Source organism: Pleurodeles waltl, chromosome 6 (genome assembly GCF_031143425.1).
Source record: "Pleurodeles waltl isolate 20211129_DDA chromosome 6, aPleWal1.hap1.20221129, whole genome shotgun sequence".
Classification (NCBI taxonomy): domain Eukaryota; kingdom Metazoa; phylum Chordata; class Amphibia; order Caudata; family Salamandridae; genus Pleurodeles; species Pleurodeles waltl.
Genome location: NC_090445.1, coordinates 575,305,771 through 575,328,973, shown reverse-complemented (window position 1 = coordinate 575,328,973; position 23,203 = coordinate 575,305,771). Strand labels below are relative to the sequence as shown.

Sequence of the window (23,203 nt, the reverse complement as noted above, 5' to 3'; positions counted from 1 at the left end):
ATCACAATAGCATGTACAGTCTTGGCAAAAATGGCAATAAGCTATTTTAAAAGTGGACACAGTGCAACTGAGGGCAGACCAGGGGGGTTTTGTAGGGCACCGGGGGGGAGGCACAAGCAGGCACAGAAAGTACGCCCTCAGCGGCACAGGGGCGGCCGGGTGCAGAGTGCAAACAGGTGTCAGGTTTTCATTAGGAATCAATGGGGGGACCCGGGGGTCTCTTCAACGATGCAGGCAGGCACAGGGGAGGCTCCATGGGGTAGCCACCACCTGGGCTAGGCAGAGGGTCGCCTGGGGGTCGCTCCTGCACTGGAGTTCGGTTCCTTCAGGTCCTGGGGGCTGCAGGTGCAGTGTGGTTTCCAGGCGCCGGGTTCCTTGAAGCAGGCAGTCGCGGTCAGGGGGAGCCTCTGGATTTCCTCTGCAGGCGTCACTGTGGGAGCTCAGGGGGGTCAACTCTGGCTCCTCACGTGCTCGCAGTTGCCGGGGAGTCCTCCCTGTAGTGTTGGTTTTCCACATGTCGAGCCGGGGGCGTCGGGTGCAGAGTGGAAAGTCTCACGCTTCCGGCGGGAAACGTGTGGTCTTTAAAAGTTGCTTCTTTGTTGCAAAGTGGCAGTTTTGTTGAACAGGGACGCTGTTCTCGGGAGCTTCTTGGTCCTTTTAGATGGAGGGCAGTCCTCTGAGGCTTCAGAGGTCGCTGGTCCCTGTTGGATGTGTTGCTGTTGCAGTTTTTCTTGAAGTGGGGAGACAGGCCGGTAGGGCTGGGGCCAAAGCAGTCATCGTCTCCGTCTTCTCTGCAGGGCTTCAGGTCAGCAGTCCTTCTTCGTCTTCATGTTGCAGGAATCTATCTTCCTCAGTTCTGGGAGCCCCTAAATACTCAATTTAGGGGTATGTTTAGGTCTAGGAGGGCAGTAGCCAATGGCTACTGGCCCTGAGGGTGACTACACCCTCTTTGTGCCCCCTCCCACATCCCTAATCCTATTGGGGGAATCCTCCATCTGCAAGATGGAGGATTTCTAAAAGTAAGAGTCACCTCAGCTCAGGACACCTTAGGGGCTCTCCTGACTTGGGAGTGACTCCTCCTTGTTTTTCTCATTATCTCCTCCACTCTTGCCGCCAAAAGTGGGGGCAGTGGCCGGAGGGGCGGGCATCTCCACTAGCTGGGATGCCCTGTGGCGCTGTAACAAAGGGGGTGAGCCCTTGAGGCTCACCGCCAGGTGTTACAGTTCCTGCAGGGGGACGTGAGAGGCACCTCCACCAGTACAGGCTTTGTTCCTGGCCACAGAGTGACAAAGGCACTCTTCCCATGTGGCCAGCAACATGTCTGGTGTGTGGCAGGCTGGCAAAAACTAGTCAGCCCACACTGGAAGTCGGGTATGTTTTCAGGGGGTATCTCTAAGATGCCCTCTGGGTGTATTTCACAATAAAATGCACACTGGCATGATACCAAACTTCCCAGTTTTCAGTGTAGCCATTATGTAGCTGTGGAGTTCGTGTATGACAGACTCCCAGACCATATACTCTTATGGCTACCCTGCACTTACAATGTCTAAGGTTTTGCTTAGACACTGTAGGGGCATAGTGCTCATGCACCTATGCCCTCACCTGTGGTATAGTGCACCCTGCCTTAGGGCTGTAAGGCCTGCTAGAGGGGTGACTTATCTATACCATAGGCAGTGTGAGGTTGGCATGGCACTCTGAGGGGAGTGCCATGACGACTTAGTCATTTTCTCCCCACCAACACAAGCTGGCAAGCAGTGTGCATGTGCTGAGTGAGGGGTCCCAGGGTGGCATAAGACATGCTGCAGCACTTAGAGACCTTCCCTGGCATCAGGGCCCTTGGTACCAGGGGTACCAGTTACAAGGGACTTACCTGGGTGCCAGGGTTGTGCCAATTGTGGAGACAAAGGTACAGTTTTAGGGAAAGAACACTGGTGCTGGGGTCTGGTTAGCAGGTCCCAGCATACTTTTAAATCATAACTTGGCATCAGCAAAGGCAAAAAGTCAGGGGGTAACCATGCCAAGGAGGCATTTCCTCACAGCTGTGCATGAAGGAAGTCTTACAAAAGTGCACAGAAGCCCTAGAAGCTGCAGTTCACGCAGTACACAGGATTACTGTCTGACGTGGGGAGGCAAGGACTTACCTCCACCAAATTTGGACAGAAGGGCCACTGGACTGTCGGGGACACTTGGACCCAGCTCCGGTGTTCCAGGGACCACGCTCGTCAGGATGAGAGGGGACCCAGAGGACCGGTGATGCAGAAGTTTGGTACCTGCGTTGGCAGGGGAAGATTCCGTCGACCCACAGGAGATTTCTTCTTGCCTTCCAGTGCAGGGTGAAGGCAGACAGCTCTCAGAGCATGCACCAGCAGGAAACAGTCGAGAAAGCCGGCAGGATGAGGCGCTACAATGTTGCTGGTAGTCTTCTCGCTACTTTTTTGCAGTTTTGCAGGCGTCATGGAGCAGTCAGCAGTCAATCCTTGGCAGAAGTCGAAGAGGGAAGTGCAGAGGAGCTCTGGTGAGCTCTTGCGTTCGTTATCTGGTGAGAAACCCACAGGAGAGACCCCAAATAGCCCTCAGAGGAGGATTGGCTACAGAGAAAGGTAAGCACCTATCAGGAGGGGTCTCTGATGTCACCTGCTCGCACTGGCCACTCAGAGCTGTCCATTGTGCCTTCACACCTCTGCATCCAAGATGGCAGGTGTCTGGGACACACTGGAGGAGCTCTGGGCACCTCCCCTGGGAGGTGCTGGTCAGGGGAGTGGTCACTCCCCTTTCCTTTGTCCAGTTTTGTGCCAGAGCAGGGCTGGGGAGATCCCTGAACCGGTGTAGAGTGTAGACTGGCTTATGCAAAGAGGGCACCATCTGTGCCCTTCAAAGCATTTCCAGAGGCCAGGAGAGGCTACTCCTCCCAGGCCCTTCACACCTATTTCCAAAGGGAGAGGGTGTAACACCCTCTCTCAGAGGAAATCCTTTGTTCTTCCTTCCTAGGACTGGGCTGCCCAGGCCCCAGGGGGGCAGAAACCTGTCTGAGGGTTGGCAGCAGCGGTAGCTTCAGAGAAAACCCCCGAAAGTTAATTTGGCAGTACCCGGGCTCTATGCTGGAGCCCCAGGGATGCAATGGAATTGTCCCCCCAATACCATAATGGTATTGGGGTGACAATTCAATGATCCTAGACATGTTACATGGCCATGTTGGGAGTTACCATTGTGACGCTGCATATAGGTATTGACCTATATGTAGTGCATGCATGTAATGGTGTCCCCGCACTCACAAAGTCTGGGGAAATTGCCCTGAACAATGTGGGGGCACCTTGGCTAGTCCCAGGGTGTCCTCATACTAAGTAACTTTGCACCTAACCATCACTAAGTGAAGGTTAGACATATAGGTGACTTATAAGGTAGTTAAGTGCAGTGTAAAATGGCTGTTATTTCATTCAGGCTGCAGTGGCAGTCATGTGTAAAAATTGTCTAAGCTCCCTATGGGTATTGGGGATCACCTGGAACCCCAATACCCTGGGTACACCTAGGTACCATATACTAGGGAATTATAAGGGTGTTCCAGGGTGCCAATCAGAATTGGTAAAATTAGTCACTAGCCTGCAGTGACAATTTTAAAAGCAGAGAGAGCATAAACGAGCAAGTTACTTACCTTTGGTAACGCTTTTTCTGGTGGATACATTAGCTACCTGTGGATTCCTCACCTAATGAATTCTCCCCATGCGTAGCATTCAACGGAAACTTCTCTTTAGCTCTGCACGTTGGCAAGGACGTCACAATTGCCTGACTCCACGTGGCTCCGTGTGACGTCATTGTGGCAATAAGATGCCCTCGCCGCCGTGCTGACGTCAGTTTACGCCATTTTTGACATGCCTTTGAAACATACAGAAAACACCGACAATCTAAACACTTCATGATCGTAAATAATAAAACTTTATAGAGAACCTTCATAAAAAACTTTCACAAAAAGTTCCTTAAAAAGAACATACCATCATGAGCAGTTTGCAAACATGGAAATAACCTGAATTGCACACCCAAGGCGATCCCGGTATGACCAGACAGACAACGGGGAGGTGGGAGGGACCGTGAGGAACACACAGGTAGCTAATGTATCCACCAGAAAAAGCGTTACCGAAGGTAAGTAACTTGCTCTTCTGATGCATACAACTACCTGTGGATTCCTCACCTAATGAATAGAGTTCCAAAGCAGTACCAACTCGGAGGAGGGTGTCCGTCTGGTCAAACCAGGAACTCATGCAGCACAGACCGTGCAAAATAGCCATCCCTCTGCACCTCCGAATCCAGACAATAATGCTTTACAAAGGTGTGGAGGGAAGACCAAGTGACGGCCTTAGAGATGACCGCCACCGGAACACCTCTGGCCAAAGCCGATGATGCCGACTTGGCCCTGGTGGAATGGGCTCTGATCCCCTCAGGAGGATCTTTCTTCGCCAATGAATAACATATTTTTATACAAAGAACGACCCGCCTGGAGAGCGTTCTCTTGTGGACGGCCTTCCCCTTCCTCTTCCGCACGTATCCGATAAAGAGTTGTTCATCCAACCGGAACTCTCTCGTCCTGTCGATATAAAAGCTGAGAGCCCTCCTAGGGTCCAGACGATGGAGTCTTTCCTCCTCCTTAGATGGATGTGGAGGAGGGTAGAACGACGAGAGAGTTATGGATTGTCCCAAGTGAAACGGAGACACTACCTTGGGGAGGAAAGTCGCCCTGGTCCTCAAAACCACTTTGTCCTTATGAAAAGTCGTGTAAGGCGGGTGAACAGAAAGGGCCTGCAGTTCACTAACACGTCTAGCCGACGTAATGGCTGTCAGAAAAACAGTTTTGAAAAACAAATACTTCAAGGGACAAGAATGAAGCGGCTCAAAGGGAGAGCCCATCAAAAAAGTCAACACTAGATTCAGGTCCCACTGCAGCATGATAAAAGGAGTGGAAGGAAACCTACTAGTAAGCCCCTTCAAAAATCGTAAAACCAAAGGAGATTTGAATAAAGAGGGTGATCTGGAAGACATAAGAAGGCTGAAAGATAGCCTTTAACAGTGGCCACAGCACAACCGCGCTGAGCCAACGATAATGCAAATAACAAAATATCTGAAAGATGGGCACTTAAGGGATCAATTTTCTGCTCTCCACACCAACGAACGAATTTAGCCCACCTACTCGCATAGACCGATTTGGTGGAGTGTCGCCTGGCTGATAAAAGAACGTCCACCACCTCTGGTGGGAGAGAAAAAGCACTCAGGTTGCCCCGCTCAATCTCCAGGCATGAAGGTGCAGGCTCTACAGGTGGGGGTGTAAAACCTGCCCCTGTGACTGGGAGAGGAGGTCTGCCCTGAGAGGGAGACCGAGCGGCGGGAACAGAGAGAGTGGAAGAAGGTCTGCATGCCATACCCGTTGTGGCCAATCTGGAGCTATTAGAATGACTTGGGCCCGGTCTTGGCGAATCTTCCTCAAAACCAGAGGAATCAAGGGTATGGGGGGAAACGCGTAAAGCAACTGTTGCACCAGGACATCTGAAACGTGTCCCCCAACTCTCCTTGCATCGGATACTGAAGGCTGCAGAACGACGGACAGTGCGCGTTCTTCCGAGTGGCAAACAGGTCTATCTGGGGAAAACCCCACATCCGAAAGAGGTGAAGAATGAGATCCGGATGCAGACGCCACTCGTGGTCATCCGAGAAGAAGCAACTGAGTCTGTCCGCCCTTACGTTTTGGGCCCCGGCCAGATGGTTTGCTACTACGCAAAGCTGATGGTCCCAAGCCCAGGACCAGAGTCGCAGAGCCTCTCTGCAAAGAAGGTACGACCCTACACCCCCCTGCTTGTTGATATACCACATCGCGATCATGTTGTCCATCAGGATCTGAACTCACTGACCGCGAAGGGACGGGAGGAAGGTATTGAGGGCCAAACGAATCGCCTGCAGTTCCAGCAGATTGATATGAAACCTCTGCTATGCTGGAGACCAATGACCCTTGATCTCCAGATCCTCCAGATGAGCTCCCCACCCTAAGGTGGAGGCATCCATTATCACCGTGGTCACCGGAGTTGGCAGCAAAAACGGCTTTCCTTGAGAAAGGTTGCCTTCCGCAGCCCACCATCGGAGATCCACTGCAGTGTCTCTGGAGATCTTTATCGACTCCCCGAGATCTCCTCTGTGTTGAAACCACTGCCTGCGGAGGCACCACTGAAGAGCTCTCCTATGCCAGCGTGCATGAGTGACCAACAGAATGCAAGAAGCGAACAGGCCGAGCAGACGAAGGACCTTGAGGACTGGAATTACCGCTCCTTCTTGAAACATTGGAACCAATGCCTGAATGTCCTGTATCTGCTGTGGTGGAGGAAAGGCCCAATTCAATGTCGTGTCCAGTACTGCCCCTATGAACAGGAGGCGTTGAGAGGGCTCTAGGTGAGACTTGGGCACATTTATTGAAAAACCCAGACTGAACATTAACTGGGTTGTCAGCTGCAGATGACGCAACACAAGCCCCAGAGACTTGGCTTTGATCAACCAATCGTCCAGGTAAGGGAATACTGCTACTCCCTTCCTCCTGAGGTGTGCTGCAACAACCGCCATCACCTTCGTGAAGACCTGAGGTGCAGAAGTAAGACCAAAAGGAAGGACCGCAAACTGATAGTGCTGCGACCCTACCACAAACCGGAGATACTTCCTGTGCGACTTGAGAATTAGAATGTGAAAATAAGCATTCTGCAAATCGACCAACACCATCCAATCCTCCTTGTTCAACGCCAAAAGCACCTGTGCCAGAGTCAGCATTATGAATTTCTCCTGTTTGAGGAACCAATTCAAAACCCTTAGGTCCAAAATAAGTCTCAGATGACCATCCTTTTTGGGGATCAGGAAGTACCTGGAATAGCATCCCTGACCCCTCTCCTGCTCCGGAACCAACTCCACTGTGCCCTTCAACAATACGGAGAGAACCTCCTGTTCTAGCAACAGGAGATGATCTTCTGAACAAAAGGAAGGACGGGGAGGGAAGGGAGGAGGAATCTCCCGAAAGGGAAGAGTGTAACCTTTTCTTACCACACTGATGACCCAGGAATCTGATGTTATGGACTCCCATATGGGAAGAAAAAGAGAAAGCCTCACCCCTACCGGAGAGACATGAGAGACAATGTCAAGAGGATTAGGGCTGCTTTCCTTGTGGTAACCCTCCAGAGGAAGAGGAAGGGTGCTGCTGCTGGGTGGCCCCTCTTGTGCGGACTCTACCCCGCCCCCTAAGCGATCGATAAGGAAGGCTCGAAGACTGCTGCCCCGGCTGCTGTGACCTCCCACGAAAGGAAGCCCCTCTACCACAAACTTGCAGCCATCTGAATGACCGAAACGGGGTGGAAGCAGCCTGCAGACCCAAAGACCTAGCAGTGACCCTACATTCTTTAAAGCGCTCTAGCGCAAAGTCCACTTTTGATCCAAATAGTTTTGCCCCATCAAAAGGCAAATCCAATAGCGTGGCCTGGACATCAGAAGAAAAACCAGAAGTGCGTAACCACGCATGACGCCTGGTGGCAACGGAAGTCCCCATGGCTCTTGCAACAGAGTCCGTGGTATCCAGCCCTGACTGAATAACTTGCGTAGCCGCCGCCTGAGCAGCCAAAAGAAGGCTATGCAAGTCCTGGGGCATGTCTGGAAGAACAGTCTTTGCTGCATCCATTACAGCATGTATATACCTGCCAAGAATACAAGTAGCATTGGCAGATTTCAGCGCCATGCTGCATGACGAAAAAACACCTTCTTGGCCGATCCGTCCATTCGCTTGGATTCCCGGTCCGATGGGACTCCCGGAAATAAACCAGGAGCCGACTTCGAAGAGCAAGATGCTTGCACCACCAGGCTCTCTGGCGAAGGGTGTTTTGCCAAAAACTCCTGGTCCCCAGGTGCAGACCTATAACGTCTGGCCACTGATCTACTAACCGCCAAAGAGGTGACAGGCTTTTTCCACACCTCTTCGATTGGTTCCATTAGAGCCTCATTAAAAGGTAAGAGAGGGTCCGCCATGGCTGTAGCAGGATGCAAAACTTCAGTCAACAGGTTTGTCTTAAACTGTGCTGTAGGTAAGTGAAGTTCCAAAAAAGCCTTCAGCCTTCCTAATCACTGAATGGAAAGTGGCTGCCTCCTCCGTATATTCTCCTGGGGAGGCCAGATCCCATTCTGGAGAAGTGCAAAGTCCAATTGCAGTATACAGTCCTGGGAACTCACTCTGGGGATCAGTGATCTCACCTTCTTCAAGGAATTGTTGCTGATATCCCCCTTCTTCCAGCAACCTAAGGACCTTTTGCCGAGACCTCAACTTGGCCTCCAGCCCCAGCGTCGACATGGAGTGCAACGACGTCTGTGAATGGCACCGGGAAGGCGTCATGATAGGATCTCCGGATCCACCCGACGCCGCAGATGGATCCATCGGCGCCATGGACAAGGCTCCTGCATCCGACAACGCCATCGAACCTCTAGGCTCCATCTCCTCCGACAACGGCGTCGAAGGTCTCTCCCTCGACGTCGAGGGCTGAGCTGCCGGCAGAGGTGCTTGACCAGAGTCTCCAGCCGAACAGAAAGGCATAAACAGCGTCGGCTTGTATGGAGCCGGAACGCCGAGATTGAACGCCAGGGGACCGGTGGGGCCAGCCGGCACACCACCTCCTGGAGCCATATTTTGAAATATGGCAAACATTGCATTAAGAAATGCCGCTGGATCCGTACCTGGAGTCTGGAACGAAGGATAACCTTGCGGAGCCGGAGCCGGCACCGGCACCGGGCTCGACTCTTGGGCGCCTCAATGCACCGGAGAAGCCAGATGACTCTGAGGCTCCACGACCTCGAAGACTGACTGCGCCGGGGACATTTGTGGTGTCACAGGCTGTGGGACACCGTCGGACTCACTACCCAAGACTTGCGGCACCGAGACGACGGAGACCTCGACTCCAACCGACTACTGGATCGAAGCCGAGAGTCACTGTGATGCCGCTTCTTATGAGATGACTTTCCTGAAGACGATCCATGGTGCCGCTTCCTCTCCTTCTTTGACTTAGCGGAAAATAGCTTCGCCTCACGCTCCCTCAACGCCTTCGGATTCATCTTCTGACAGGAGCCGCATTCCTGGACGTTGTGATCCAAACTGAGGCACCAAAGGCAGTCGTTGTGAGGGTCAGTCACCGACATCTGACCTCTACACTCCCGGAAGGGCTTGAAACCTGATTTCTTTGGAGCCGACATCGTGAAAAAAAGAAAGTATCCCTTCCGAAGAGTGAACGATACAGGTAGCCAGAAAAGTAACCGTTATTGAAGGCACGGAAAAAAGGGAACTGACGTTAGCACAGTGGCGAGGGCCTCTTATTGCCACGAGGACGTCACGCGGAGCCACGTGGAGTCAGGCAATTGTGACGTCCTCGCCGACGTGCACAGCTAGAGAGAAGTTTCCATCGAATGCTACGCATGAGGAGAATTCATTAGGTGAAGAATCCACAGGTAGTTGTATTCATCAGAAATTGAGGTTCTGGTTAGCAGAGCCTCAGTGGTACAGTTAGACACTACACAGGGAACACATGTAGGCCACAAACCTATGAGCACTGGGGTCCTGGCTAGCAGGATCCCAGTGAGACAGTAAAAACACCCTGACATATACTCACAAACAGGCCAAACGTGGGGGTAACAAGGCTAGAAAGAGGCTACCTTCCTACAAATAGCCATAAAAAATGAGGTTGTTGCAAAGGATAGTCAACAGGGTGAATGCAGTAGGCAGTTACCCACGCATAAGGGAGGAAATCAGGAAGAGGTGGAATAACCTCACGGGGAAAGTACGTTAAATGGCACCCAGGCATTAGCCGGTGGTCCTCAAGACTGGACCCTACCACCTCCTCCACAGTTCACATCATGGGAGGAGACGGTCTTGGACATTCTGCATCCTGCGGGCCTGACAGGAATACCTGGGGGGGAGGGAGGTGGAGTCGGGTAAGTCACTACACAAATCATGTCACCAAACAGTTTTGTCTTGCATGCTCACTCATCACCTTTCCCCACCCCAATGACCAAATCACCCACCACCCCTCTGTCCAAATCTCCAAATATTCCTCACTGCTATGCCACATGTCAAGTAAACTCACCTTGGGCCACAGAGTTTAGGAAGGGCATATGAAGTCCTGGAAACTGACACTACTACAACTCCCAGAAGGCACTGTTCCACCATGAACAAAACCAGAACAGTGCACTAAATTTGAAATGTCTTGCATGTGAAACTAACTATCAAAGTAATCCATTCTGAATGGTGCACCATCTAACTGTTCATGCCAATGACAGCTATGCAATGGCCCACTACCAATACCATTACAAGCAAATCAGAGCTACAGCTATGTCCCAGACCAAACTAGATTCTGATCTAATCCATGTCCACTGCTCATGTCAGTCAGCAAATCCCATCCTCCTGTGACACTGTCTGACAGTGCCAAATGAGGATGAGCCAATCTGCAAATCTGTGATTGACAAAGAGAAGGTATAGGCCAGAGTGGAACACAAACATCACACTGTTTATGCATAACTATTTAAGTTACTTTGATTGTGCATGTGCTGAACAATAGACCATGTACATTACATTTCTGTACACAACTTGAAGGAACATCGAGCATGCATATGAGTCATGAGCTTTGGTGCCACTTAAGACCACACTGGGGATGGCAAGAAGCATTTTACATGGCATGAATTACCTCAACGATGCCCCATGGAATCTCATTAGTAACATCATATTACATACCTTGAGTCAGTTGAAGTACTGATTGATGACATTTTACCTGATGTCTCCAGCTTCATCCTCATCATGCTCATCCTCACTTGGCATATCTGCATTCCCACCCACAGGGTCTGGAGGGTCTCCCTTATCTAGTATAAATGGTATCTGACATCTCAGGGCATGGTTGTGGAGCATGCAGCAGGCAACAATTTTTTGACAGACATTGTAGGGTGAGTAGGAGAGGGCTCCTCCAGATTTGTCTTTGCAGCAAAATCTTGCCTGCAGGAGCCCAAACGTCCTCTCCACGAGTGGGTCTCACTGAAGCAGACTTCCCCTGGCGTGGTTGGGTACCTCACTGATGTCAACAACCAAGGACAGTTTGGGTAGCCAGATTCTTCTGTAAGGTATAGTTACAACAATCCAAACTTTAATCTTGGACATCCACATATATGGTAGCAGGAAAAAAGGGACATTCACACATGACATACATGACTTACCAACCCTCAAGGCCCTCTCTTTGTATATTCGTGTCATCAGCAATGGGATATTGCTGTTTCGCATGATGAAGGAATCATGGACTGATCCTGGAAAGCTTCCAGAAACTTGTGAAACATAGAAGTCAGCCAAACAGACCACTTGGGTGTTTATGGAATGGACGTTTTTTCTGTTCCTTTATACCCGTTAATTTGCACTTGGGGGAACCAAGGCTACATGTGTACCATTTATGGCTCCAACCACATGTGGAATGTGTCCCAAAGCATAGAATTCAACCTTCACATGGGCCAGATCCTCATGTTGCAGAAATCTGATGTAGCTGTTCAGGTGTTTTAACAATGCAGACAGTACAGCCTTCAAAACCAGACTGGACATGGGCTGAGACATCCCTGTAGTAAAAGCCACTGTATTCTGAAAGGACCCAGTGGCCAGGAAGTGCAGCTCTGACATGACTTGAACAATGGGAGGTATGCTATTTGGATTGCAAATGGCAGGCATCAGATCTGGCTCCAACTGACGACATAGTACCATAATTATATGCCTATCCAGGCGACAGATTTGGATTACATGTCGTGCCTCCATGGTCTGCAGGTCTGCTAGTGGACAGTACACTGGAGGTTGTCTTGCTCTCCTCAGCCCTGGGTAACTATGTGGGAAAACATCAGAATGAATGTGAATGACTCACCCCATCCATCATAAGTATGATCACAAGAGCGTCACACACATATCGAAATCATGTCACATGAAACAGTGACTATGTGGCATTCAGCACATAGCCAGCCAAAATATGAAAGTGTACAGGATACAAATCCCCTAAACCCTTGCATGTACTCTACATGGAGATACATGTCACTGACAGTGAAAGTTACATCACCCCTTTAGACGTGTCACACATATATTTTTGCACCTATGCCATCTTCTGTTTGTCATTAGTATGTTGAGAACACTGTTTCATGTGCCTGACCCAAAATACCTCATTTCACTTCCTCTACTAATTACATGCACATTAATACTTGTAAACAGTAATCCCACACTTCACACATTGTCATAGATATGAGGTTTCTGTAAATGATGCAACTTTCATTACTTCATCGTACATTTTAGAGCTCTGAAATGGCAGCTGCCTGACCTACTGTACTGGACATTAGGAAGTGACGCAGAATCACCTGCAGTGTGGGGGACTGAGTCTAACCCACTACAGGTGACATCTGTCTGCCTAATCCGGGTTTTGCTCTGGCTAACTAGCAGTGCCTCATCTCTACCCAAGAGCAGGGATGATTGGGCAGCCGAGTGCATGACACAATTGACTCCTCAGGGAAATAGTGGTCATTCAGATCACATCCGCTTCTCTCATTTACATTAGTCGCACATATACAAGGACAATCAGAGGCAATATATATTTCAATAAGGTTTTAATGAAGCAACTGCATCTCAGATAATAAAGCATAAACTACAATAACCTGGACGATGAAGCATGACAGGATTAAAATTGTGGCAGAAAGAGTAAAGCATAAAAAACAAAACGCTATCAAATTGTCACTAAAATCATTAAAATAATTCATACCTAGGCTATATTAGAGCACAGCATGTTAAGCTCTAGGTCTGCTCTTCAGGATCCCCTGGGAAGACATCATCCCTCATACCTGAGCAAGAGGCCTGTAGCCTACAGAATCTGCTACAGTCGTGGTCATCTGGCTGGAATCTCCCTCTAACATTTATGGGACAGGAAAGTGTTTTTATAATAAAGCAGCTGATGTTTAGAGAAAATGTCCCTACGTAAGGATGTGTATGTTTCTATGAACACTCGAGACAAAGCGTTTCCACGTTTACCAGCAACCTATCTTACTGCAGCCTTGAGAGAAGTACAGAGTGAAAGAAATGTCTTGTTTAAGAACACAGTGCTGACCTAGGCAAAGAACAGCTAGATAGAGAGAAATAAAACAAGATCGCAAATGTGGCTCTTGTTCAAATAATATGAAGCTGAATAAAATATATATAGGTTAAAGTGCACAACTTCAAGCCTAGTTTGCTTTGAGTGTTCATGCAGCTATAACTAAAATGGCTACACAACACATGACTCTGCTGGCGGAAGTCGTCATGGCGGTAGGTGGTTACATCCGTGGTGGACATTGCCATTGGCACACATTTTGTACCTTTGGCAGACTTGGGCCAATGGCGATGTCAGCTGGCGTGATGGTCCTGTATGTGGCGGACGTGACCGCAATCTTCTGCACAATCCCTCACTTGACTTCTGACACTGCTGCCAGCAAGACCTCCACAACCATAGTTGTTGTGTACTGTCTCTGGGAGCAATCATGCCACTTCCTGCAGGTGATCGGGCCCCTGCCTTTTCAGCGGAAGAGCTGGTCAAGCTTGTGGAGGAGGTCCTACCCCTGTATGGACCAGTATATGGTGCAGCACAAGAGGAGCAGGTGCGTCCAATGCAATACTAATGGGTGAAAGGCAGAGTGTATGATGAGGTAAATTAGAACACTGTTAGCCCTGTTAAATGGTGTGTGATGTATGTACCCTGATCCACATATGTACATTACAGCATTTACATCAATCTTGCTGTGACAAATAATCTTTGAGATGTACCATTTCAAGGACATACTTGTGGTCTGGTCCTACGTCTCTAGCCAAAACCTGGTACTGTGTATGCATGTTGTATGCCTGACTCCAATTCACACATGGCCTGACTACAGAGGGTGACTTGCAAAACAGTTTGAAGTCCAAGGAATTGTATGTATGGCAACTTTGCACTAACTTGTTCATCCTACTTGTTTGGGACTGGAGCATGTGTACATGACTTTCTTCTCTTGTCTGTGTCATCCATGCAGGTCAACGCACATCACAAAAAGGGGATCTGGCATGCCATCTCCAAGAAAGTGCAGACCCTAGTGGTCCACAGCTGGCAGAGCACCCACAGTCGAAGGCAGTGTGAGGACCTGAGACGCTGGGACCGTAAAACCACTGAGGCCCAGCTGGGGATGTCCACCCAAGGACAAAGGGGTGTCCGTCAGACCTTGACCCCCCTAAATGGGCCGGATATTGGTGGTGGCCTCCCCTGAGTTGGATTGGCATTTGAGGGCAGCACAGCAGGGACCATTGGGTGAGTACTGACTAAATACATTTACCTTCCTCTGCAAGGTCAGTGTATGATGTGAAAGACTGTAAGCTGCGACAACGTGGTACGTGTAAAAGGTAATATGTGTCCTTGGTAAACCTATATGAAGAGTACTCAACATTGGCACATAGGTGTGCAAATGAATTATGTAATGGGACATATTACTCAACTATGACATCCCTTCTGTACAGTAGCATATGATGATACACATTGGACTGTGTCATATTGTATCAAGATACTGCTCCTAGTACCCTGCTGGTTGTTCCTTGCCACCTACAGATCCATACTCCCAACATCCTGATGGTAAGTTGTCCTGATCTTTGCCCTCTGTCCATTCAAATGCCCCTTGATCCATCTCTATGTGCAACACTGAATCAGACACCTTGAGTAGATACCTAAAATTCCTGATATTTCCCTTGAGTGTCAAATTATTCTGAAACTGTGATCTCAGTCTGACATCTCACATGCCACACTTGCTGCACTTACTCAGATCTGTTAGGCGGTGTCCCCATTGGTAAGTGAGGACTAAACATTGGTACATGTGATGTTTTCTCAGAATGAACATCCTGCATGAACTAAAGCTTAGTGGTACTACTATACCCCCAGTGCAAGCCATATCATTGATATGAGTGTTCAGAATATTTGTACCAGGTAAATGGTATGTGGATGGTATGTGACTACACAGCAATTTCCTATTGCAATGTGTTGTGGGCATTCTAAATAGGCCACTACATCTTGGTAATTGGTACAATCTGAACTGGTTTTTGCCAACATCATGTGTACATTGGTAGGTCCAGACATATATCAACATTGTGATGCAACTTAAACATATTACTTTTGACATTATGGATCTGTTTTGATGGCTCTTGGTATGGAATCCTAGAGTTAGTACTGACTGAATTGTGTGGCAGATATGGCATTTCACCTTCACATGTTGTTGAAATGGTATGTGTAATCAAAAACACCAAACAGGGCGGCAGGTAGGGACAATTCAGATAATGAGTTACGAAAAACAGTGCTTAATTCTGCTTCTTTTGGGTTAATTTCTTTCCCATATTTATTTTAATAAATCTAAAAAAGGGAAGGGGGGAAAACAGCTGTGGTTTATTCAGTAAATCATTAAACACCATATAAATACAAACATACATAATATGTACAAAAATAATAAACGAAACACCACTTACAATACTAACAAATAATTAAATCTATAAGGGTTTGACAATATAAGAAAACAAAGGAGGGTTGTGCCCCACACATTTTATCAGTGGTCACTGTCATGCGATTAGAATTGTGATCTACTACCAATGCTATGGATGTGGGATTTTACTGCACTTAGCTGTCATAAACCTGTATATTTCTTTTCCACAGGAATTATATGGTGCATATCAAGTCTCTTAATTATAGTCCACTGCTTAACGAGCCCACAAATTTGCAAGGGAAATGTCAACGCATTTCGGCCTTCTGATTTAGGGCCTCATCAGGACTGGAGAAGGGCAATACCATCTCTATAAAAATCAACGACAAACAAAAAGTTTTTAACAAACAATTTTTTTTTTTTATCATTCAGGTGGTGTTATAATCGTCAGTACATCAATGCACAGTAAGCCAGTGTCATCACAATGCCTTGTATGGCCTATTTTCCATTATTTTACTAACACCGATGCGTAAAAAGGTGATGCGAATTTCTACCGTTCTCAGTGTGCAAAGAACTATTTACGCAATATTAAACATATTTGCCATTATATGTAATCAGGCATTAATTACACGCTGTCCATCAGCCATTATAAGTTACCTGAACTTCATTTGAGGAGGGAACTACTAAAAGTCAGCCTCATTTCCATCTGTGCAGCCATTGTTAATCAACTTGCTTTGTGTAACAAGCATGGCGCCGGGAAAAACCTAAATCTAAAAAAAACGACACACAAACAAAAAAGCTCTTAGGACTCCGTCTAGACCCGTCTCAGTTTTTTTGACTGTAGCCCCATGGTACCGCAAACCTTACCGTGACATAGGAAGCCCGTGTGGGCACACATCAAGGCAACTCGAAGCGACTCGTATCTTCTCAGTTTCTGTTGCTTAGCAACCACGCTTTCTCTGACGCTTGCGAACGTCTAACTCCTGGCGTTCTTGCTCGCGTTTATTTATGCCTGTGAGGGCCAACTAGCTTGCATCAATTCTTGACGATATGCGGCAGCCATCTTGGTTGTATCAATTATAGCAATTGTGGAGCTTGGTTGTAGCAATTATATAATCCCCATATTACGAGCGTTTCTTCAGCATCTAACAAAATCTAAACCCAAACGGATTATTAAAAAGATAGAAGCTATTGGGGAGTGTTAACTGTGTCTTACATATTAATCTATCAGCCTTCAGTTAACATGCATATATCTGTCCAGTTCTTGTCAAAATGCGGCGGCCATCTTATGCGTGCCGTAATCATGCACTACACATACTGTGAATGTCTCTTCTAAATCTGACAAGACCGTTATATAAACAGATGATTAAAAAATATATTTCTGATGGATACACCTACCTGTGGATTCCTCACCAAAAGAATTCTCCCCTCGCGCCAGCCTTCAACAGAAATTTCTTCTAGCTCTGCACGTCGACGATGACGTCACAATCGCCCGACTCCACGCGACGCCACATGACGTCATCTAGGCAATAAGAAGCCGTCGTCGACATGCAGACGTCAGTTCCCTTTTTTCCATGCCCGAATAACGGTTGTTTCTTCGAGGCTCACAGGGAGCTACTGTTACCAACGGACGGTTACGATGTCGCAGCCTAGAAAATCCGGCTTTTAACCTTGTAACCAATGCGGGGGTTGGATGTCGGTTACCGACCCCCACGAAAACTGCCTCTGGTGTCTTAGTTCCGACCATGAGGACGAGGCATGCGGTTCGTGCCAGCGCATGAACCCTAAGGCACTCAAAGAAAGGGAGGCAAAGTTATTCTTGGCCCGGTCCAAGAAGAAGAAAGAGAGGCGTCATAGGAGGGAGTCTTCGTCGAGATCCTCTAGGTCTTGTCATCACCATAGTGGCTCTCGGCGCCGATCGAGCAAAGGACGGTCCAGGTCTAGATCGGCTTCTCCGTCGACTCGGCGTCGTCCGATGTGGGAGATAAGCCCGACCGTCACCCCTCCACCTCCGGCGACCCCGGCGTCACCTGGGTCGGTCTTTGAGGTCAAGCCTCCCCAGAGGCCTGAAGGTTCTCCTGGCCAGGAGTTACCTGGACCCTCTTCGGAAGCTTTGCCGGCGCCGGTGCAGCAACAACAGTACCCAGCTTTCCCGACTCCGGGTTCGGATCCTGCAGCGTTTTTGAACGCTATGTTTAACATCTTTGCTTCCATGGCGCCGGGTGGAAGTCATGCAGGTCCGTCTGGTCCTTTGGCCTACGACTTGGGTGTTCCGGCGTCTTTCAAGTCGGCGCCGTTCACCCCGTTAATGTCTGCTGCGTCTGAAGCGGCGCCGATGCCTACGACGTCGATCAGGATGACTACACCTGTTACGGAGCCGTCGGATTCGCCTCGGATCCCATCACGTCCAAGAACGCTGTGGAGCCGGAGCCTCCGGCTTCGGACGAATCCGAGGTTCGCCTTGTCGACTCCAGGCTTGGAGTCCAGACTTAGATCAAGGCGCCTGGCCCTTCGTCTCTTGGAAGAGGAGGAGTACGCGAGGCAGCACCTGGAGGAAGGAGAAGTTGTAGATCCCTCAGGTGACTTCCAGGGTCTGGACTCAGCTAGTGGCCTTGACACTACCCCGGAATGGGATCTAGCTTCTCCTGGAGAGATCACAGAGGAGGCAGCTTCTTTCCATAAGGTCATTCGTAAGGCTGCGGACTTTTTGGATATTACTCTTCCTACCGCGGAGGTTAAGAGAAATTTATTGACGGAGGTCCTCCATCCAACATCTGCTTCTGCTGAGCCTCTTCTTCCATTCAATGAGGCTCTGCTGAACCCTATTAAGGATATTTGGATGAAACCTGTATCCACCGCTGCGGTCAACAGAGCAGTGGCTCGGCGTTACAAGACGGCGCCTGGGGATCCGGCGTTTCTTTCCAGGCAACCAACTCCGGAGAGCCTTGTGGTCCAAGCTTCATGTTCCTCCAGATCCTCTCCTGGCTCGTTTCCTGGGGTTCCTGCTGAAAGAGAGTCGAAAAAGATGGACCACACTGCTAAAAATACTTTTTCATCGTGCAGTATGGCCCTAAAATCTTCCAATGCCACATGCATACTGGGACGTTACATACATGCCCTTATGGAAGAGGCAAAGGGCCATCCTAATGTGTCACAGGAGATGCTGCAACTCTTTTCGGATGCTCAAGCGGCTGCGACGCAAGTGATCCAGTCTGGTTTGGACACCTCGGACTCGGTGGCTAGGGCTATGGGCACGACCGTAGTCTCTAGGAGGCAGTCTTGGCTTCGATCATCGGGCTTCTCGACGGACGTGCAGGCTACACTCCTTGATCTTCCGTTTGATGGGGAAAAGCTCTTCGGTTCTAAGGCTGACTCAGCCTTAGAACGTTTTAAAGAGAGCAGAGCGACTGCTAGATCCTTGGGACTCCAGTCGACGGCCTCATCCACCTTTAGAGGCTTTCGGAGATTTAAAGGATTTGGACGTGGTTCCTTTCGAGGAAGACAGCAAGGACCACAACAAACTGCTTCTACCCTGCCTTACAGATCCTTCAGGGGCAGGGGCAGGGGCAGAGTCCATACGAGAGGAGCCACCTTGCAGCATTCTGCCTCTTCCTCGGGAGGGGTGCAGCAAGGAAATCAGCCGTAGTCCTCCACCATTCCCTGTCCATTCGTCTCCAGTAGGGGGGAGACTTACCCTTTTTCTTCCAATGTGGGAGGTCATAACATCAGACTCCTGGGTCATCGACATTGTGAAGAGGGGGTACGCTCTTCCCTTTCGGGAATTTCCTCCTACCCTCCCTCCCCACCCATCCTTCTGTTCGGAAGACCATTTTCTCCTGTTACAGCAGGAGGTATTATCCCTATTACAAAAAGGTGCAATAGAGTTGGTTCCCGAGCAAGAGAGGGCTCAGGGGTGCTATTCAAGATACTTTCTGATTCCCAAGAAGGGTGGTCGGCTGAGACCGATTTTGGACTTGAGGATTTTGAATTGGTTCCTCAAACAGGAAAAAGTTCAAAATGCTGACCCTCTCATAGGTTATTTTGGCATTGAACGAAGGAGACTGGATGGTGTCGGTCGATTTGCAGGACGCGTATTTTCATATTCCGATCCTCAGATCGCACAGGAAGTATCTCCGTTTTGTGGTGGGATCACAACATTATCAGTTTGCAGTCCTCCCGTTTGGTCTTACTTCAGCGCCTCGAGTCTTCACGAAGGTGATGGCGGTGGTAGCGGCAGAGCTCAGAAGAAAGGGGATCGCTGTGTTTCCCTATCTGGACGATTGGTTGATCAAAGCCAGTACTCCAGAGCTCGTGCAGTGCCATCTCCAGTCGACGAATCAATTGTTGTACGACCTGGGGTTTTCAATCAATGTACCCAAGTCTCACCTGGAGCCCTCTCAACGCATCCTGTTCATAGGGGCAGTATTGGACACGAAATTGAATCGGGCCTTTCCTCCGCCACAGCGGGTTCAGGATATACAGGCTTTGAGTCCAATGTTTCGAAATGGAGTGGTAGTTCCAATCCTCAAAGTCCTTCGTCTGCTTGGTCTGTTTGCTTCTTGCATACTGCTGGTCACTCATGCACGCTGGCACATGAGGGCTCTCCAGTGGTGCGTCCGCAGGCAGTGGTTTCAGCACAAAGGGGATCTCGAGGACTTGATAAAGATCTCCAGAGACACTGCAGTGGATCTTCAATGGTGGGCAGCGGTCGGCAACCTGTATCAAGGAAGGCCGTTCTCGCTACCCCCACCAGTGGCCTCAGTAGTAACGGATGCTTCCACTCTAGGGTGGGGAGCTCATCTGGGGGACCTGGAGATCAAAGGCCTTTGGTCTCCAGTAGAACAGAATTTACACATCAATCTGTTAGAATTGCGGGCAGTACGGCTGGCACTCAAGGCCTTCCTCCCTTCCATTTGCGGTCAGTCAGTCCAGGTTCTAACGGACAACACGACCGCGATGTGGTATATAAACAAGCAGGGAGGAGTGGGGTCGTATCCTCTCTGCAGAGAAGCTCTTCGACTCTTGTCCTGGCTTCAGGACCACAAGATCTGCTTGATTGCACATCATTTGGCCGGAGTCCTGAATATGCGTGCAGACATTCTCAGTCGATGCAGCTCGGTCGACCACGAGTGGCGTCTTCATCCAGATCTGGTTCTGTATATCTTCCAGATGTGGGGATATCCACAAATAGATCTGTTTGCAACTCAAGAGAATGTGCAGTGCCCGCTGTTTTGCAGCCTCCAGTATCCGGTGCAAGGAGCTCTGGGGGACGCGCTTCAGATGTCCTGGAAGGGTCAGTTGCTTTACGCGTTTCCCCCCATACCCTTAATTCCTCGAGTTCTGAGGAAGATCCGCCAAGACCGAGCGCAAGTCATCTTAATAGCTCCGGATTGGCAGAGAAGGGTGTGGTATTCGGACCTACTCCAACTCTCTCAGTGCCCTCCGCTCCGTCTCCCTTGCAGGGTGGACCTCCTCTCGCAGTCGCAGGGGCAGATTCTACACCCCCACCTCCAGAGCCTGCATCTTCATGCCTGGAGATTGAACGGGGCAATCTGAGTTCCTTTTCTCTCCATCCAGATGTGGTGGAAGTTATTCTATCGGCCAGGCGACACTCCACCAAGTCAATCTATGCGAATCGTTGGGCTAAGTTTACAAGCTGGTGTGGAGAGAATAGTTTAGATCCTTTAAGAGGTGGTTTATCTGACATTTTGTCATTTGCGCTCTATTTGGCACAGAAAGGTTTTTCAGTTGCCACTGTTAAGGGTTATTTGTCTGCACTATCTGCTTTTCTGTGCCTTCCCGATCAACCATCCTTCTTTAAATCACCAATTGTTTTAAAATTTCTAAAGGGACTCTCTAATAAGTATCCGCCCACGCCATTCGTTATGCCTCAGTGGGACCTTAACTTGGTTTTAACTTTTCTTATGGGGGCCCGTTTGAACCCATGCACTCTTATTCTTTACGGTTCCTAGCATTTAAAACTGTTTTCCTTGTGGCAATAACATCTGCCAGAAGGGTTAGCGAGCTTCAGGCTCTAACTGTAGAAACCCCATTCCTTTCCTTCTTCAAGGACAAAGTGGTGTTGAGGACCAACGCGGCTTTCCTACTGAAGGTTGTTACACCCTTTTACCTGGGGCAGTCAATTACTCTCTCTTCCTTTTACCCTCCACCTCACCCATCCAAGGAGTAAGAGAGGCTCCACCGGCTGGATCCGCGAAGAGCACTGAGATTCTACGTCGCCAGGACGAAAGAGTTCAGACAGGATGAACAGCTCTTCGTTGGATACGCGGGGAAGAGGAAAGGTAGAGCGGTCCACAAGAGAACGCTATCCAAGTGGGTCATTCTATGTATTAAGATTTGCTATTCTTTGGCGAAGAGAGATCCACCTGTGGGGCTTCGGGCCCATTCCACCAGGGCCAAAGCAGCTTCATCGGCTTTGGCTAGAGGTGTTCCTGTGGCTGACATCTGCAGGGCAGCGACCTGGGCATCCCTCCATACTTTTGCCAAGCATTACTGTTTGGACTCTGAGGTCAGGAGGGATGGCCATTTTGCTCGCTCGGTGCTGCAAGATTTCTTGGTTTGACCATTCGGGCACCCACCACCGGAGGTTATACTGCTTGGGGACTCTATTCTTTTGGTGAGGAATCCACAGGTAGGTGTATCCATCAGAAGAATAGGTTACTTACCTTCGGTAACGCTTTTTCTGGTGGATACAGTAACTACCTGTGGATTCCTCACGGTCCCACCCACCTCCCCGTTGCCTGACTGGTCAAACCGGGATCTCTTTGGGTGCGCATCTTTGGACTTGTATATGTATGTATATAGCTTTCACTTGCATATGGTTGTATTCATTGTATATACTTCTCCTTAGCAATTTAAGATAGTGAAAAGGACATTTTGGACTGGAATTATACTTATATGTTTTTTATTTCTATCTCGAATTGAGCATTCATAACTGTGATTTATATTGAGTTTTATATTAAATGTTTTATTTTAGTCCATTCTGGATTAATGTGTGCTCTTTAGGTTTAACCTGTTCGCCTCTATGGCACGTAAAATATGGTGATAACTGATGTCTGCACGTCGACAACAGCTTCTTATTGCCTAGGTGACGTCATGTGACGTCGCGTGGAGTCGGGCGATTGTGACGTCATCGTCGACGTGCAGAGCTAGAAGAAATTTCCGTTGAAGGCTGGCGCGAGGGGAGAATTCTTTTGGTGAGGAATCCACAGGTAGTTACTGTATCCACCAGAAAAAGCGTTACCGAAGGTAAGTAACTTATTCATATATACTGTTGGAGAGAACTAACTGTGTCATACACACCAGTCCATCAACCTTCTTGTAATTATCTAGAGGAGATCACTATTACTCTTGAAAAACAACCAAACCATATTACTCCATAGATGTCCCATTGGCATTTGGGCTACAGTGTTGTTTACTAAGACAAAATAAATGCAACTCTGTAAGTCAACACATTTATATCTTACAGTCGAAGACTTATTTTATCCGGTCTCGGCAACAAAGTGAAAGTCTCAGTTGATTAGAGCCCACATTTCATCATCATCATTTAGTCCAGTTTTGGCTGTTTGAAATTTTTCAATGAACCTAGCTTCCAATTTCAATAATTTCCTTGTCATTGATGGTCCATCCAATTTGGATTGTATTACCGCTAGTACTGTCCACCATATATCTTCTG

At 48.8% G+C, this 23,203-nt stretch overlaps 1 protein-coding gene across 4 annotated transcripts in view; it reads right to left on the bottom strand.

The window, feature by feature from the left end:
• Positions 1-16,472, bottom strand: part of LOC138301987 (prestin-like) — a 175,527-nt gene extending 159,055 nt beyond the window's left edge. For 3 of the 4 annotated variants that reach the window (XM_069242418.1, XM_069242416.1, XM_069242419.1), the window contains exons 1-2: positions 16,375-16,472; positions 16,165-16,277 (exon numbers count right to left, since the gene is read on the bottom strand). The gene's annotated coding sequence lies outside the window, so the exon portion shown is untranslated. The remainder of the gene's footprint in view (positions 1-16,164; positions 16,278-16,374) is intronic. The other variant, XM_069242417.1, reaches the window with a different exon arrangement.
• Positions 16,473-23,203: the final 6,731 nt, after the last annotated feature.